This window comes from Hordeum vulgare, chromosome 1H, assembly GCF_904849725.1.
Source record: "Hordeum vulgare subsp. vulgare chromosome 1H, MorexV3_pseudomolecules_assembly, whole genome shotgun sequence".
NCBI lineage: Eukaryota > Viridiplantae > Streptophyta > Magnoliopsida > Poales > Poaceae > Hordeum > Hordeum vulgare.
The window spans coordinates 308,525,524-308,541,241 of record NC_058518.1 but is presented as its reverse complement, the minus strand read 5'-3'; positions in this window follow the sequence as shown (position 1 = coordinate 308,541,241).

Sequence of the window (15,718 nt, the reverse complement as noted above, 5' to 3'; positions counted from 1 at the left end):
CAATATTTATTTAAAATTCCCTAATTAATCCTAATGTTTCAGAATTTTTGGAGTTACAGAATTATAGGTCTTTACAGATTACTACAGTTCTCTTTCGGTCAGATTTTGTTTTTGCTTGCATAGTTTGCTTGTTTTGACGATGCTATGGATTGTATCAGGGGGTATATGCGATGGGGAAGTTAGAATACAGTACCTTATGCTAAAATAAAATAATAATCAACTTATAATATTACCTGAAAGTATTTGATATGTTGCTTATACTAACGGATCTCATGAAGTTTTGTTGAGTTTTATGTGATTGAGATTTTCAAGTTTTAATTTGGATATTATCTCGATGGACTAAGGAATGAGAAGCAGAAAAAGTCTAATCTTGGGGAATCCCAAGGCACCCCAAGGTAATATTCTAGGAAGACTCAAGCGTCTAAGCTTGGGGATGTCTCGGAAGGCACCCCCTTTTTGTCTCAATCTGTCGCTATGTCACTTGGAGCTACATTTTTATTCATAACATCATATGATTTTTGCTTAGAGCGTCGTTTGCTATTGCTTATTTTTACTTTAAGTTTGCCACAATCATGATTTTGTGGACACACTTATTTCACAGATATACCACATCATCATAATTTGTTAGAATACTATATGTGCTTCACTTATATCTTTTGAGCTTAGCAGTTGCTCTAGTACTTCATTTATATCTTTTTGAGCATGGTGGCGTGTAGATTTTATAGAAATAATATGATCTTGTTCTTCACTTATATTTGTTTGAGAGTTAAATAAATAGTGACCGTATTTTGCATGGGTCATAAGACTAGGTAAAAAATAATGGGTGTGCAATGAGTGATAATTAAAACCATCATGTAGCCCATATAGACAAATAGTGGGTTAATGATATTGATGTGGTGACATAAAAAAGGTGTGAGTGCATTATTATTAATTCAAAGAGGTGTTGATATTAAGAGATGTTATACTTCTTGTTCATATTGTAAGTGGATCTAGTGCCCTTAGTGATTTTGGTGGTTTGAAGACTTATAGGTTAAGTAACTAATGTGTTTATAAGTGTACACAGGCTCTATAAGTCGCTGAGGAGTTTGAGTTATACGATGAATATCGACCACTAAAAATGTATGTCTTCGGCTGAAGAAATTGGTCTTATGTTGAAGACTTTAATCGCGAAGAAATTGCGATGAAATTGATATTCCTCATGAAGATATTGAAGATGAGGAATTCGGTGTGTCCTGAAGAAAAACTGCCTGAAGACTTTGAAGCGTGAAGACTTACTCTTTCTATTTCCTTTTCTTCATTCTTGAGTCTTAGGAACACCGTAGTGTTAAAGGGGGTCGAGGTAATACTATGGATGAATTTCCTCATGATGCTCAACCCAAGCCTAAACCTACAAAAGCCTCAAGTGAGGAATATGAGAGACATGAGGACTTTCACAGTTGAAAGTTCCAACTGTTGCCGCAATACGTGCCACCTCACCGATATTATCCACACCAACGGTCACAATATTTAAGGGCATTTATGTCAAATAATGTCGGGATGCTCCTAGGCTATAAATAGCCACACCCCACAACCACTAGTTGGTTGGCTGCTCCACGAGAAACCGACACTTGTCATTTAGAGCAACCCAAATTCCTAAGAGTCTTCGAGAGTAAATCATCAGTGAGGAAATACCCCAAACCACAAACCACAAACCAAAAACCAAGTGATTTAGCATCACTGAAGAATTTATTCTTGTGTGGAACTGAAGTCTTTTACCTTTGAGGACTGTGCATCCTCCAGACGGTTAGGCGTCATGGTCTAGAGCATCCAGGAGTCAACTGTGGATCGCCGGGTGACCGAGTTTGTGAGGGTTTGGAAGTCTGCCCTGAAGATTTACCACGAGTGTTGGGCGAGGACTGTGTGTCCTTAGCTCAAGGAGAATACGGTAGGGACTGTGTGTCCTGGGACTATGTGTCCTTTGGTTTCAATAGCAAGCCGCTCCAAACCAGACGTACGACTGTCACAACAGTTGGAACTAGGTCATCAACAACTGTCTTCATCGTGATACGGGTTCTATTTCTTCAACTCTTTCAATTCCTCAATATTGTATGTTGAAGACTTTCATTTTCACTGTTTGAAGAATTTGCTGAAGACTTTCTCTGAATTTCCTCAGCCTCAAATTCTTCATACCAGTTAATCTTCACCTGCTTATTCGGTGCCTGCATACTGTGCAAACTGATTCTCATAATCTTCATCAAGTAAACCGCTGTTGTAATCTTTGCACCTCTGATCCTGCGCTATTTCCGCTGTACGTTATTCATTAGTGAGGAATTTCCTCAAAAGGAATTTCCTCATCGATGAAATTCAAAAAATCGTCTATTCACCCCCCTCTAGTCGATATAACGCACTTTCACATCTAAAAATTAAAAGTGCATGGTGATGATGTGTGAGAACTTCTATTCCTCGTTGAAATCCTAGTGTTGTTTTGAGTCGGAGTCACGCAATTGTTAATTCCTACCAACCTTGTCCCTCGGGGCATGTGAGTTGTACGTTGATTTGTGATAAAACTAATAAAACTTTGCACATAAACCTTTTTATATCCTCCTCAAAAAAACCATCATACCTATCTATCATGGCATTTCCATAGCTATTCCGAGATATATTGCCATGCAAATGCCATAGTCATTACACATGACTAGTTCGTACATCATCATATTGCTTTGCTTGATCATACAGAGCTGGCATAGTATTTGTGGCAAAGCCACCGTTCATTATAGAATTTGTGGCAAAGCCAACATTCATCATATAATGAATACATGTCACGCTAGATCATTGCACATCCTGGTACACTGCTAGAGGCATTCATATTGGAGTCATATTGCTTCATAGTTCATCATATCGAGTTGTCAATGAGTGATGACCCACAAGTATAGGGTATCAATCGTAGTCCTTTCGATAAGTCAGGGTGTCGAACCCAACGAGGAGCAGAAGGATCTGACAAGTGGTTTTCTGCAAGCACTGAAATTATTGGTAACAAGTGATTGTGTGGTGAGATGATTCATAGCGAGCAACAAGTAACAAAAGTAGCAACGGTGCAGCAAAGTGGCCCAATCCCTTTTGTAGCAAGGGACAAGCCTGGACAAAGTCTTATAGGAGGAAAAGCGCTCCCGAGGACACATGGGAATTTCTGTCATGCTAGTTTTCATCATGTTCATATGATTCGTGTTCGTTACTTTGATAGTTCAATATGTGGGTGGACCAACGCTTGGGTACTGCCCTTACTTGGACAAGAATCCCACTTATGATTAACCCCTCTCGCAAGCATCCGCAACTACGAAAGAAGAATTAAGACAAAGTCTAACCATAGCATTAAACTAGTGGATCCAAATCAGCCCCTTCCGAAGCAACGCATAAACTAGGGTTTAAGCTTCTGTCACTCTAGCAACCCATCATCTACCTACTACTTCCCAATGCCTTCCTCTAGGCCCAAATAATGGTGAAGTGTTATGTAGTCGACGTTCACATAACACCACTAGAGGAAAAACAACATACAACACATCAAAATATCGAACGAATACCAAATTCACATGACTACTATTAGCATGACTTATCCCATGTCCTCAGGAACAAAAGTAACTACTCACAAAGCATAATCATATTCATGACCAGAGAGGTAATGAGCAACATCAAGGATCTGAACATAAACTCTTCCACCAAATAATCAAACTAGCATCAACTACATAGAGTAATCAACACTACTAGCAACCTTACAAGTACCAATCGGAGTCGCGAGACGGAGATTGGTTACAATTGATTAACTAGGGTTTGGAGAGAAGATGGTGCTGATGAATATGTTGATGGTGACGAGTCCCATCCAATGAGAGGAGTGTTCTTGATGACGATGGCGACGATTTCCCCCTCCACTAGGGAAGTTTCCCCGGCAGGATCGTCCTGCCGGAGCTCTAGATTGGTTCTGCTCAAGTTCCGCCTCGTGGCGGTGACGAATCCATGAAAAGGCTCCTCCTTGATTTTTTTTCTGGACGAAACCCTTCATATAGCAGAAGAGGGGGCAGTGGGCCAGCAGTCTGCCCACAAGCCCCCTTGGCGCGACCAGGGGGTGGACGCGCCAAGCAGGCTTGTGGCCACCTGCTGACGCCCCTCTGGCGCTTCTTCGGCCCAGTATTTTTTATAAATCCGGAAAAAATCCTCGTTGACTTTTACGGCGTTTGGAGTTGCGCAGAATAGGTATCTCAACTTTGCTCCTTTTTCAGGCCAGAATTCCAGCTGTCGGCATTCTCCCTCTTCATGTAACCTTGCAAAATAAGAGAGAAAAGGCATAAGTATTGTACCGTGAAGTGAAATAACAGCCCAAGAAGCGATAAATATCAACATGAAAACATGATGCAAAATGGACGTATCAACTCCCCCAAGCTTAGACCTCGCTTGTCCTCAAGCGAAAGCCTAGCTCGATAAATATGTCCACATGTTTAGCGAGAGAGGTGTCGACAAAACAAGATACGAACATGCATGCATCATGATCACGATCAGAACAGACATACCAACATATAAATTCTCATGCTAAAGTGATAATTCCTTCACAAAGTAAAGCATGGATCAAGAACCTTACCGAGAAGTAACAACCGATAGCCTTTAGTCACTGAAGCAATTGCAATTTATCACAACCTCAGAAAGAGTCAAATAAGAGCTTGTAAAGCAAATCCACATACTCAATCATTCTTTCGTTCTCTACAATTGCTACAACTCACGTGGTACTCATGAGATCAAAGTTTCACCTGGACACAGAGAAAGATAGGGGCTTATAGTTTTGCCTCCCAACTGCTTACCTCAAGGGTAATGTCAACATAATAATTCATGAATACTTACTTCCAAGTTGACATATGAATATGGATCTTTCCCAAGCATATGCCGTTAGCCAAGATAAAGGCGAAATAGGGAATTGGTGAAGATCACCATGACTCTTTCAAGGGCAAAAAGTAAAGGTACAAGATAGGCCCTTCACAGAGGGAAGCAGAGGTTGTCATGCGCTTTTGAGGTTTGGATCCGTGTCCTTTTAGTGCGGAGGAACGTCACTTTATATTGCCTCCTGTGATAAATAACTTTATTATGCAGTCTGTCGCTTTTATGTCTTCCTCATCACAGGTTCGTACAAAGCTTATTTTCCACACACTAATAGATCATACATATTAGAGAGCAAGTTTTATTGCTGGCACTAATGACAACTTACTTGAGGGATCTTATTCAATCCATAGGTAGGTATGGTGGACTCACATGGCAAAACTGGGTTGACGGTTTATGGATGCACAAGTAGTTTCTCTACTTAGTGCGGGAGGTTTGGCTAATGTGAGGTGGAAGCAATCGTCACATGCTAAGGGATCTCTAATCATATAACACTGTTCGGAGCCAAGCAAACACAATTCATTATGTTGTCTTCCTTGTCCAACATCTACTTCTAGGCATGCAATAGTTTAGTGAGTGTTCACAATCATAGATGGTGTCAGAGATGATATATTTATATGTGAACCTCTCCTTCTTTATCACTTCCTATTAATTGCAACAATGACCAAGGTCTACGTTTGTCTACCCTCAACAAGTTTCAATCATCATCCCTTTTATATGTGAAGCCATCACTTCCCATAAGATCATTACATGATCTTTCATGCTTTTGTTCTTTCTCACTCTATTGATCATGGCAAGAGGCAAAGCCCTTCAACTAAGACACTCCTTATTATATGGCTCACGAGCTCGAATACATCGAGGGTGACACAAAGCAAAACTCAAGACTAAAACACTAAGACTTTAAACTACTAGAGAAAAAGAAAACTGAAAAGGAACAAACTAAAACAAAGGTAAAGGCAAAAGATGTGATGGTGATACGATACCGAGGAAAATCCCCCAAGCTTGGCACAAGCCAAGGGGATTGCCCATACCCATGTTTAGTTGTCTTCCTTTAGTGGTGATGGTGGAGGAGTTGTTGCAATCTTTGACTCCAAGACGGCCATTAATCTTTGATTTATACCTTGGAGATCTGCGATATGTTTTTCCAGCAAAACAACTTCACGAGTGAGACAAGTATAGCGAGCACGATTTGTTTCACGAGACCTCAAGAGTTCAATCAAGGATGGAGACAGTAGGTGGAGGTAGGGTTGGAGGAAATCCACTTCCTCAACTTCTTCCCTGTTGAGCACAGATTGCACTTCGTCCCACGCCTGATTCCTCTCCTTGGTTTTGCCCTTGGTTTCTTTAGGTAGCCTTTCCTTAGCCTCCATGACCTCCATCCTTTTCAGATCAACACTTACTTCTCCATAAACTTGAGGGAGATTGTTCTCCCCCACTGATTCCTGGGATGATATCTTGCTCTAAATCTACGACAGAAAACTGGCTCGAAATGAAAAACAGAGGAAATCTGCGTGATACAGGGGTCAGACCAAACGGGAGAATATATATATTGATTTTTTCCAGACCAGAAGGAGTACCCCGCATGAAATCGGAGTCCGGGAGGCGCACGAGGTGGCCAAAAGCCCTCCCCGCGCGGCCAGGGGGTGGGCCCGCGCCGGGCAGGCTTGTCGCCTCCTCGCGCACTTTTCGGACTACTTCCAATTTTTGTATTTTTTCAAATATTCCAAAACAGAGAAAAATTCCTACTAGAAAAGTTTTGGACTCTGTTTTCTTACCGAATCACATACCTCTTCGTTTTCGGAGTCTGAAACAAACTGATAAATGTCCCTTAGGTATTCTTCCGGAGTTATGGTATTGATGATATTGCTTTCAACATTTATGGGAGTACCTGAGATATAATTCTTGATTCTCTGTCCATTTACAACTCTCGGACAATTACCTTCCGTGTTGTTGATATTGATAGCACCAGAACAATATACTTCCTCAACAACATACGGACCTTCCCATTTAGAGAGAAGCTTGTGTGCAAAGAATCTTAAACGAGAGTTATATAGCAAGACATAATCACCTACATTGAACTCACACTTTTGTATACTCTTATCATGCCACCTCTTAACCTTCTCTTTGAACAACTTGGCATTCCCATATGCATGAGTTCTCCATTCATCAAGCGAGCTAATGTCAAATAACCTCTTCTCACCGGCAAGTTTGAAATCAAAGTTGAGCTCTTTGATTGCCCAATAAGCTTTATGCTCTAGCTCAAGAGGTAAATGACATGCTTTACCATACACCATTTTGTACGGAGACATGCCCATGGGATTTTTATAGGAAGTTCTATAAGCCCACAGTGCATCATCGAGCTTCTTAGACCAACTCTTTCTAGACCTGTTGATAGTCTTTTGCAGAATTAGTTTAATCTCTCTATTGCTTAATCTCTCTATTGCTTAGCTCTACTTGACCAATGCCCATGGGACTGGTTGACATTGTACTTAGCAAGCATTTTACATAAAGCACCATGAATGAAATGTGAACCTCCGTCAGTCATTAGATATCTAGGGACTCCAAATCTAGGGAAAATAACTTCTTTAAGCATCCTGATAGAGGTGTTGTGATCAGCACTACTAATGGGGATAGCTTCTACCCACTTAGTGACGTAATCAACGGCAACTAAGATGTGAGTATACCCGTTGGATTTTGGAAAAGGTCCCATATAATCAAAGCCCCAAACATCAAATGGTTCAATGACAAGGAATAGTTCATAGGCATTTCGTGACATTTACCGATATTACCTACTCTTTGACATTCGTCACAAGACAAGACAAACTTACGGTCATCCTTGAAGAGAGTGGGCCAATAGAAACCTGATTGCAATACCTTGTGTGCAGTTCTATCTCCCGCATGGTGTCCTCCGTAGGCCTCGGAGTGACACTTCTGTAGGATCTGTCCGTGTTCATGTTCACGTACACAACGTCTAATAACACCATCTACTCCTTCCTTATAAAGGTGAGGATCATCCCAAAAGTAATGTCTCAAGTCAAAGAAGAATTTCTTCTTTTGTTGGTATGTGAAACTAGGTGGTATATATTTAGCAACAATATAGTTTGCATAATCAGCATACCACGATGCACTACGTGAAGCATTGATGACATTCACTTACTCATCGGGAAAACTATCATCAATAGGTTGTGGGTCATCAAGAACGTTCTCCAACCTAGATAAGTTATCTGCTACTGGGTTATCAGCACCCTTCTTGTCGACAACGTGCAAATCAAATTCATGTAGCAAGAGAACCCATCTGATAAGTCTAGGTTTAGCGTCCTTCTTCTCCATGAGGTACTTAACAGCAGCATGATCAGTGTGAATAGTGACTTTGGAATCAACTATGTAAGACCTGAACTTTTCACATGCAAACACGACTGCTAAAAATTTCGTAGTGGCATAATTTCTCTCGGCACTGTCTAGAGTTTTACTAGCATAGTGAATAACATTCAACTTCTTGTCAACTCTTTGCCTTAGGACAGCACCAACAGCATAATCTCTAGCATCGCACATGATTTCAAAGGGTAAGTTCCAATCAGGTGGTTGAACAATAGGTGCGGTTATTAAAGCCCTCTTAAGTATTTCGAAGGCTTCCTCACAATCATCGTCAAAAACAAAAGGAATATCCTTTTTCAAGAAATTGGTAAGAGGCCTAGAAATCTTAGAGAAGTCTTTAATGAACTTCCTACAGAAACCAGCATGACCAAGGAAACTTCTTATACCCTTGATATTTGTGGGATATGGCATTTTCTCGGTTGCATCAACCTTAGCCTTATCGACTTCTATACCTCTTTCAGAAATTTTATGTCCTAAGACGATGGCTTCATTAACCATAAAGTGGCACTTCTCCCAATTCAAGACAAGATTGGTGTCTTTACATCTCTGCAAGACTTGATCAAGGTTGCTGAGGCAATCATCAAAGGAAGACCCGTAAACGGAGAAGTCATCCATGAAAACCTCAACAATCTTTTCACAAAAGTCAAAGAATATAGCCATCATACATCTTTGAAAGGTGGCAGGTGCATTACATAAACCAAAAGGCATACGTCTATAAGCAAAGGTACCGAAAGGGCAGGTGAAAGTGGTTTTCTCTTCATCAGATTGTGCAACTGGTATTTGGGAGAAACCAGAATAACCATCTAGAAAGCAGAAGTGTGTGTGTTTAGGCAGTCTTTCTAGCATTTGGTCGATAAAAGGCAAAGGGTAATGCTCTTTCTTAGTGGCTTTATTCAATTTCCTAAAATCGATCACCATCCTATAGCCAGTAATAATCCTCTGTGGGATCAATTCATCCTTATCATTAGGGACAACGGTAATGCCTCCCTTCTTAGGGACGCAATGCACCGGACTCACCCAATCGCTATGAGCAACAGGATAGATAATACCCGCTTCCAGGAGCTTTAGTATTTCTTTTCTTACTACTTATTTCATCTTAGGATTTAATCTCCTTTGATGACCAGCAGCTGGTTTGAAATCAGATCAGTTTTAATCTTGTGCTGGCATAGAGTAGGACTAATGCCCTTAAGATCATCAAGAGTATATCCAATAGCAGCACGGTGCTTCCTCAAAGTTTTTAGTAACTTCTTTTCTTCATGCTCTGAGAGGTTAGCACTAATAATAACAGGATATATATCTTTTTCATCAAGATAAGCATACTTAAGAGTATCAGGCCACTGTTTAAGCTCGAACACAGGATCACCCTTTGGTGGGGGTGGATCGCCCAGCAGTTCAACAAGCAGATTATTCTTAAGGATAGGATATTGTTCTAAGACAACTCTATCTATCTCATCCCTTTCATCCATATGCATATCATTTTCATGATCAAACAAGTATTGCTCTAAGGGATCAGTAGGAGGCACGACAATAGAGGCTAAGGCAATAGTTTCATCCCTGCTAGGCAACTCCTTTTCATCAGGTTTTCTACCAAACTTAGAGAAACTGAACTCGTGTGACACACCTTCAAAGCCAACAGTGAGAGTTTCCTTCTCACAGTCAATATGAGCATTGACGGTATTGAGAAAAGGTCTGCCAAATATGATGGGACAAAAGCTATCTTGTGCGGTAGCAAGAACGAGGAAATCAGCAGGATACTTCGTTTTACCACACAAGACTTCAACATCCCTAACAATTCCCACAGGGCAGATAGTATCTCTATTGGCAAGCTGAATAGTGACATCAATAGGCTCTATCTCAACAGGTGCAATCTCGTCTTTAATTTCATCATATAAGGATTGAGGTATTGCACTAACACTAGCACCCACGTCACATAAACCATGATAGCAATGATCTCCTATCTTAACAGAAACAACAGGCATGCCAACAACAGGCCTATGTTTGTCTCTAGCGTGAGGTTTAACAATTCTAGCAGCATCTTCACAGAAGTGAATATTATGTCCCTCAACATTGTCGGACAGAAGATCTTTGATGATAGCAATGCTAGGTTCAACTCTAATTTTCTCAGGGGGTGTAGATGTTCTAATATAGCCTCTACATATCACAGTTGAAGCTTTGGAATGATCCTTTATCCTAACAGGGAAAGGTGGTTTCTCAATGTAAGCATTGGGGACCACATGATCATTATAGGCAATGACTTTCTATTCAACTGGAGTGGGTTTAACTACATTGACTTCTAAAGGAGGATGATATTTAAACCACTTATCTTTGGGGAGATCAATATGAGCAGCAAAGGATTCACACAGTGAACCTACTATCTCAGAGTCAAGTCCATACTTAGCGCTAAAGTCACAAAATGTATTTGTCTCAACAAAGGATTTAACGCAATCAAACGTGAAATTCATACCTCACTCCTTAACTTCTTCAAGCTCCCAATCTTCAGAGTTGCGTTTAATTCTCTCCAATAATTTCCATTTGAAGTCAATATCTCTCTTCATAAAAGAACCGGTACAAGAAGTGTCAAGCATGGTGCGATCATCATGAGAAAGCCGAGCATAGAAGTTCTGAATGATAATTTCTCTCGAGAGCTCATGATTGGGGCATGAATAAAGCATTGATTTAAGCCTCCCCCAAGCTTGAGCGATGCTTTCTCTGTCACGAGGCCAAAACTTATAAATATAATTCCGATCACGATGTACTAAATGCATAGGATAAAACTTTTGATGAAATTCCAATTTCAACCGATTGTAGTCCCATGATCGAGTATCATCACATAGCCTATACCATGTCAACGCCTTATCCTTCAAAGATAAAGGAAAGACCTTCTTCTTGACCTCATCCTTGATGTTTTGCTGAGTATCCCCGGCAAGGTGCCAGAGATGCTTCTGATGTCCGTTATGTTACTGTATAAAAGACCTTCTAGTGGCGCCAGAAATGAGCACGTTGACGGCACCAGGAATCCTTCTGCGTTGGTGTTCCCTCGAAGCGGAGAGGATGATGTAGCACAACGGAGGTAAGTATTTCCCTCAGTTTTGAGAACCAAGGTATCAATCCGACGGAAGAGTATCTCAAGATCTTGCACAAACACAAAAACTTGCACCCAACGCTATGAAGGGGTTGTCAATCCCTTATAGATTGTTTGCCAAGTGAGAACTGAAAGCAAAAAAGTAACAAAGCAAAGTAAAAGTGGAGTTGTAAACGATGGATGTGAATAGACCCGGGGGTCGTAGTGTTTACTAGTGGCTTCTCTCATAAAAGCAAGTAGACGGTGGGTGAACAAATTACTGTCGAGCAATTGATAAAACTGTGCAGAGTCGTGACGATACCTATGCAATGATTATTTCTATAGGCATCATGTCTGAGACAAGTAGACCGATACTGTCTGCATCTACTACTATTACTCCACACGTCGACCGCTGTCCAGCAAGCATCTAGTGTATTAAGTCCATAAGAACAGAGTAACGCCTTAAGCTAGATGACATGATGTAGAGGGATAATCTCAAACCAATGATAAAAACCCCATCTTTTTACCCTTGATGGCAACTGCTTGATGTGTGCCTTGCTGCCCCTACTGTCACTGGGAAAGGTCACCACATGGCAGAATCCAAAACCAAGCACTTCTCCCATTGCAAGAATCATAGATCTAGTTGGCCAAACAAAACCCAAGACTCGGAGAGACTTACAAGGATATCAAATCATGCATATAAGAAATCAGCAAAGACTCAAATATATATCATAGATAATCTGATCACAAGTCCACAATTCATCGGATCTCAACAAACACACCGCCAAATAAGATTACATCGGATAGATCTCCATGAAGATCATGGAGAACTTTGTATTGAAGATCCAAGAGAGAGAAGAAGCCATCTAGCTACTAACTACGGACCCGTAGGTCTAAAGTGAACTAATCACGAGTCATTGGAGGGGTGATGATGATGATGAAGAAGCCCTCCAACTCCAAAGTCCCCTCCGGCAGGGTGCCGGGAAGGGTCTCTAGATGAGATCTCGCGGAAACAGAAGCTTGCGGCGGCGGAAAAGTATTTTCGAGGCTCCCGTCATTTTTTGCGGAATATTTGGGAATTTATATGCCAAAGATCTAGGTCAGGGGGCGGCCAGGGAGGCCACAAGCCTGCCCACCTCCGCCTCCCCTGGTGGCGGAGTGGGGGCTTGTGGGCTCCCTGGAGCCCACCTGGCTTGGCCCAAAAGCCCCCTGGACTTCTTCCGTTCAGGAAAAATCATTTCGGGGTTTTTCTTCCGTTTGGACTCCGTTCCAAAATCAGATCTGAAAAGAGTCAAAAACACGGAAAAAACAGGAACTGGCACTTGGCACTGAATTAATAAGTTAGTCCCAAAAAGATATAAAAAGGTACATAAAACATACAAAGAAGGCAAGATAACAGCGTGAAACCATCAAAAATTATAGATACATTTGAGACGTATCAATCCTCGGGCAAACCTGCAAGCTTAAATAAACCACAAACTTCATCTACATAGATTAGATGCAAGTCTGGATGTGACGTTCCATCTCCTGTAAAAGGATTAGCCAGCAGTTTCTCAAGCATACCCGAAGGAAATTCAAAGCAAATATTTTCAGTAGGTGCAGCAGGTTGAGGAGCAACTATTTGTGCTTCCGCTCGAGGTGAAGATACCCCGAACAAGCCCCTCAAAGGATTAGTATCCATAGTGACAAGTGACAATAAATTTAAGCACACTATATGGATGTTTCCTTACCAAGTTCCACTTACCAAAGGCGCTTCACTCCCCGGCAACGGCGCCAGAAAAGAGTCTTGATGACCCATAAGTATAGGGGATCAATCGTAGTCCTTTCGATAAGTAAGAGTGTCGAACCCATCATCTACTTACTACATCCCAATGCCTTCCTCTAGGCCCAAATAATGGTGAAGTGTTATGTAGTCGACGTTCACGTAACACCACTAGAGGAAAAACAACATACAACACATCAAAATATCGAATGAATACCAAATTCACATGACTACTATTAGCATGACTTATCCCATGTCCTCAAAAACAAAAGTAACTACTCACAAAGCATAATCATATTCATGACCAGAGAGGTAATTAGTAGCATCAAGGATCTAAACATAAACTCTTCCACCAAATAATCCAACTAGCATCAACTACAAAGAGTAATAAACACTACTAGCAACCTTACAAGTACCAATCGGAGTTGCGAGACGGAGATTGGTTACAAGTGATGAACTAGGGTTTGGAGATGAGATGGTGCCGATGAAAATGTTGATGGTGACGAGTCCCCTTCGATGACAGGAGTGTTGGTGATGACGATGGCGACGATTTCCCCCTCCGGGAGGGAAGTTTCCGCCTCGTGGCGGCGGCGAATCCAGGAAAAAGCTCCTCGCTGATTTTTTTTCTGGACAAAACCCTTCATATAGCAGAAGAGGGGGGCAGTGGGCCAGTAGGCTGCCCACAAGCCCCCTTGGCGCGACCAGGGGGGTGGCCGCGCCAAACAGGCTTGTGGCCACCTGTTGGCGCCCCTTTGGTGCTTCTTTGGCCCAGTATTTTTTATAAATCCAGAAAAAAATCCTTGTTGATTTTTACGGTGTTTGGAGTTGCGCAAAATAGGTATCTCAACTTTGCTCCTTTTTTAGGCCAGAATTCCAGCTATCGGCATTCTCCCTCTTCATGTAAACCTTGCAAAATAAGAGAGAAAAGGCATAAGTATTGTACCGTGAAGTGAAATAACAACCCAAGAAGCGATAAATATCAACATGAAAACATGATGCAAAATGGATGTATCAATGAGTTGTAAGTAAATAAAAGTGTGATGATCATCATTATTAGAGCATTGTACCAGTGAGGAAATAAATATGGGGGAGGAAAAATGAGCCCACCCTACATAAATAAATAAAAATTTAAAAAAATGAATGAGAGAAAAAAGTGAAAAGGGACTTTGCTACTATCCTTTACCACACTTGTGCCTCAAAGTGGCACCTCGTTCTTCATATAGAAAGTCTCGTGTTATATCATTCATATGCTAATGGGAATCACTTTTTCATAAACTTTTCTTGCATATTCCAATGACGGTCTTCCTAAAATGCCCGAGGTCTTCATGATCAAGCAAGTTGGATGCACCCCACTTAGCTTTAGAGGAGCTTTCATACACTTATAGCTCTAGTGCATCATTGGCATGGCAATCCCTACTCCTTGCATCAATATCTATCAATGTGCGTCTCCATGGCGTGTATATATGCCTAGTTGATGTGAGGCTATCTTCTGCATTTGTTTCCTCTTTGAAACCTACCACCATATTCTATTCCCCCTTTTTGCTATGACCAATGGTTCACGCTCATGTATTGCGTGAAGAATGAAAAGTTGATGCATATTGAAAAAGCACAATCCAATTGCTTGACTTGGACACCGTGGTGCTTGACATTTGTATTAATGTGGTGAAGATGGAGCTTTGCCTTGCTAGTATAATAAGATGGATAGGGGTAAAACATTCTTTGAGGATCGTATACATTGGAAGATTAATTATTTTGCTGCTCATACCAATAACTATAGCTATGTTAATGTTTCTTAATTCATCATTTCTCAATGAGCATACATGCGTAAGGTTACATCATGGATAGCATGTGACATCAAAAATTCTGTTTTTATCATTTACCTACTCGAGGACGAGCATGAATTAAGCTTGGGGGTGCTTGATACGTCTCCAACGTATCTATAATTTTTGATTGTTCTATGCTGATATTTTATCATTTTAAAGTACTTGTGGGTATTTATTTACCAATTTATATTATTTTTCAGCACTAACCGATTGACCCAGTGCCTAGTGCGAGTTGCTATTTTCTGCATGTTTTTTCATTTTTCACGCATTCAATACCAAACGAAGTCCAATTGACCTGAAACTTTTTGGAGATTTCTTTAGATCAAAAGAAGACCGAGGAGTATCGAAAGAAGGCTAGAGGCCGCATGAGGGCCCCACAAGCCAACAGGGCGTGCCCTGGGGGGCTCTGAGGGCTCTTCGTTCTATGTTCTATAAATTATCATATATTCCAAAAACCCTAGAAGCAGTCCCGAAACACTTTTTACGCCAGCACAAGTTTCTATTCCGACAGGAGGCCATCTGGAGCTTCGTTTCGACACCATGCCGGAGGGGGATCGATCATGGAGAGCCTCTTCATCAACCTTGCTGCCTCATGATGATGTGTGAGTAGTTCACCACGCACTTACATGTCCATAGCCTGTACCTAGATGGCAATCTCTCTCTTGAGCTTCAATACAATGATCATCACATCTTCGCTTTGATCCACATGATGTAATTCCTTTTGTGCGGTGCATTTGTTGGGATCCGATGAATTGTGGGTTTATGTTCTGATTATTCATGATAAATATTTGAGTCTTCTCT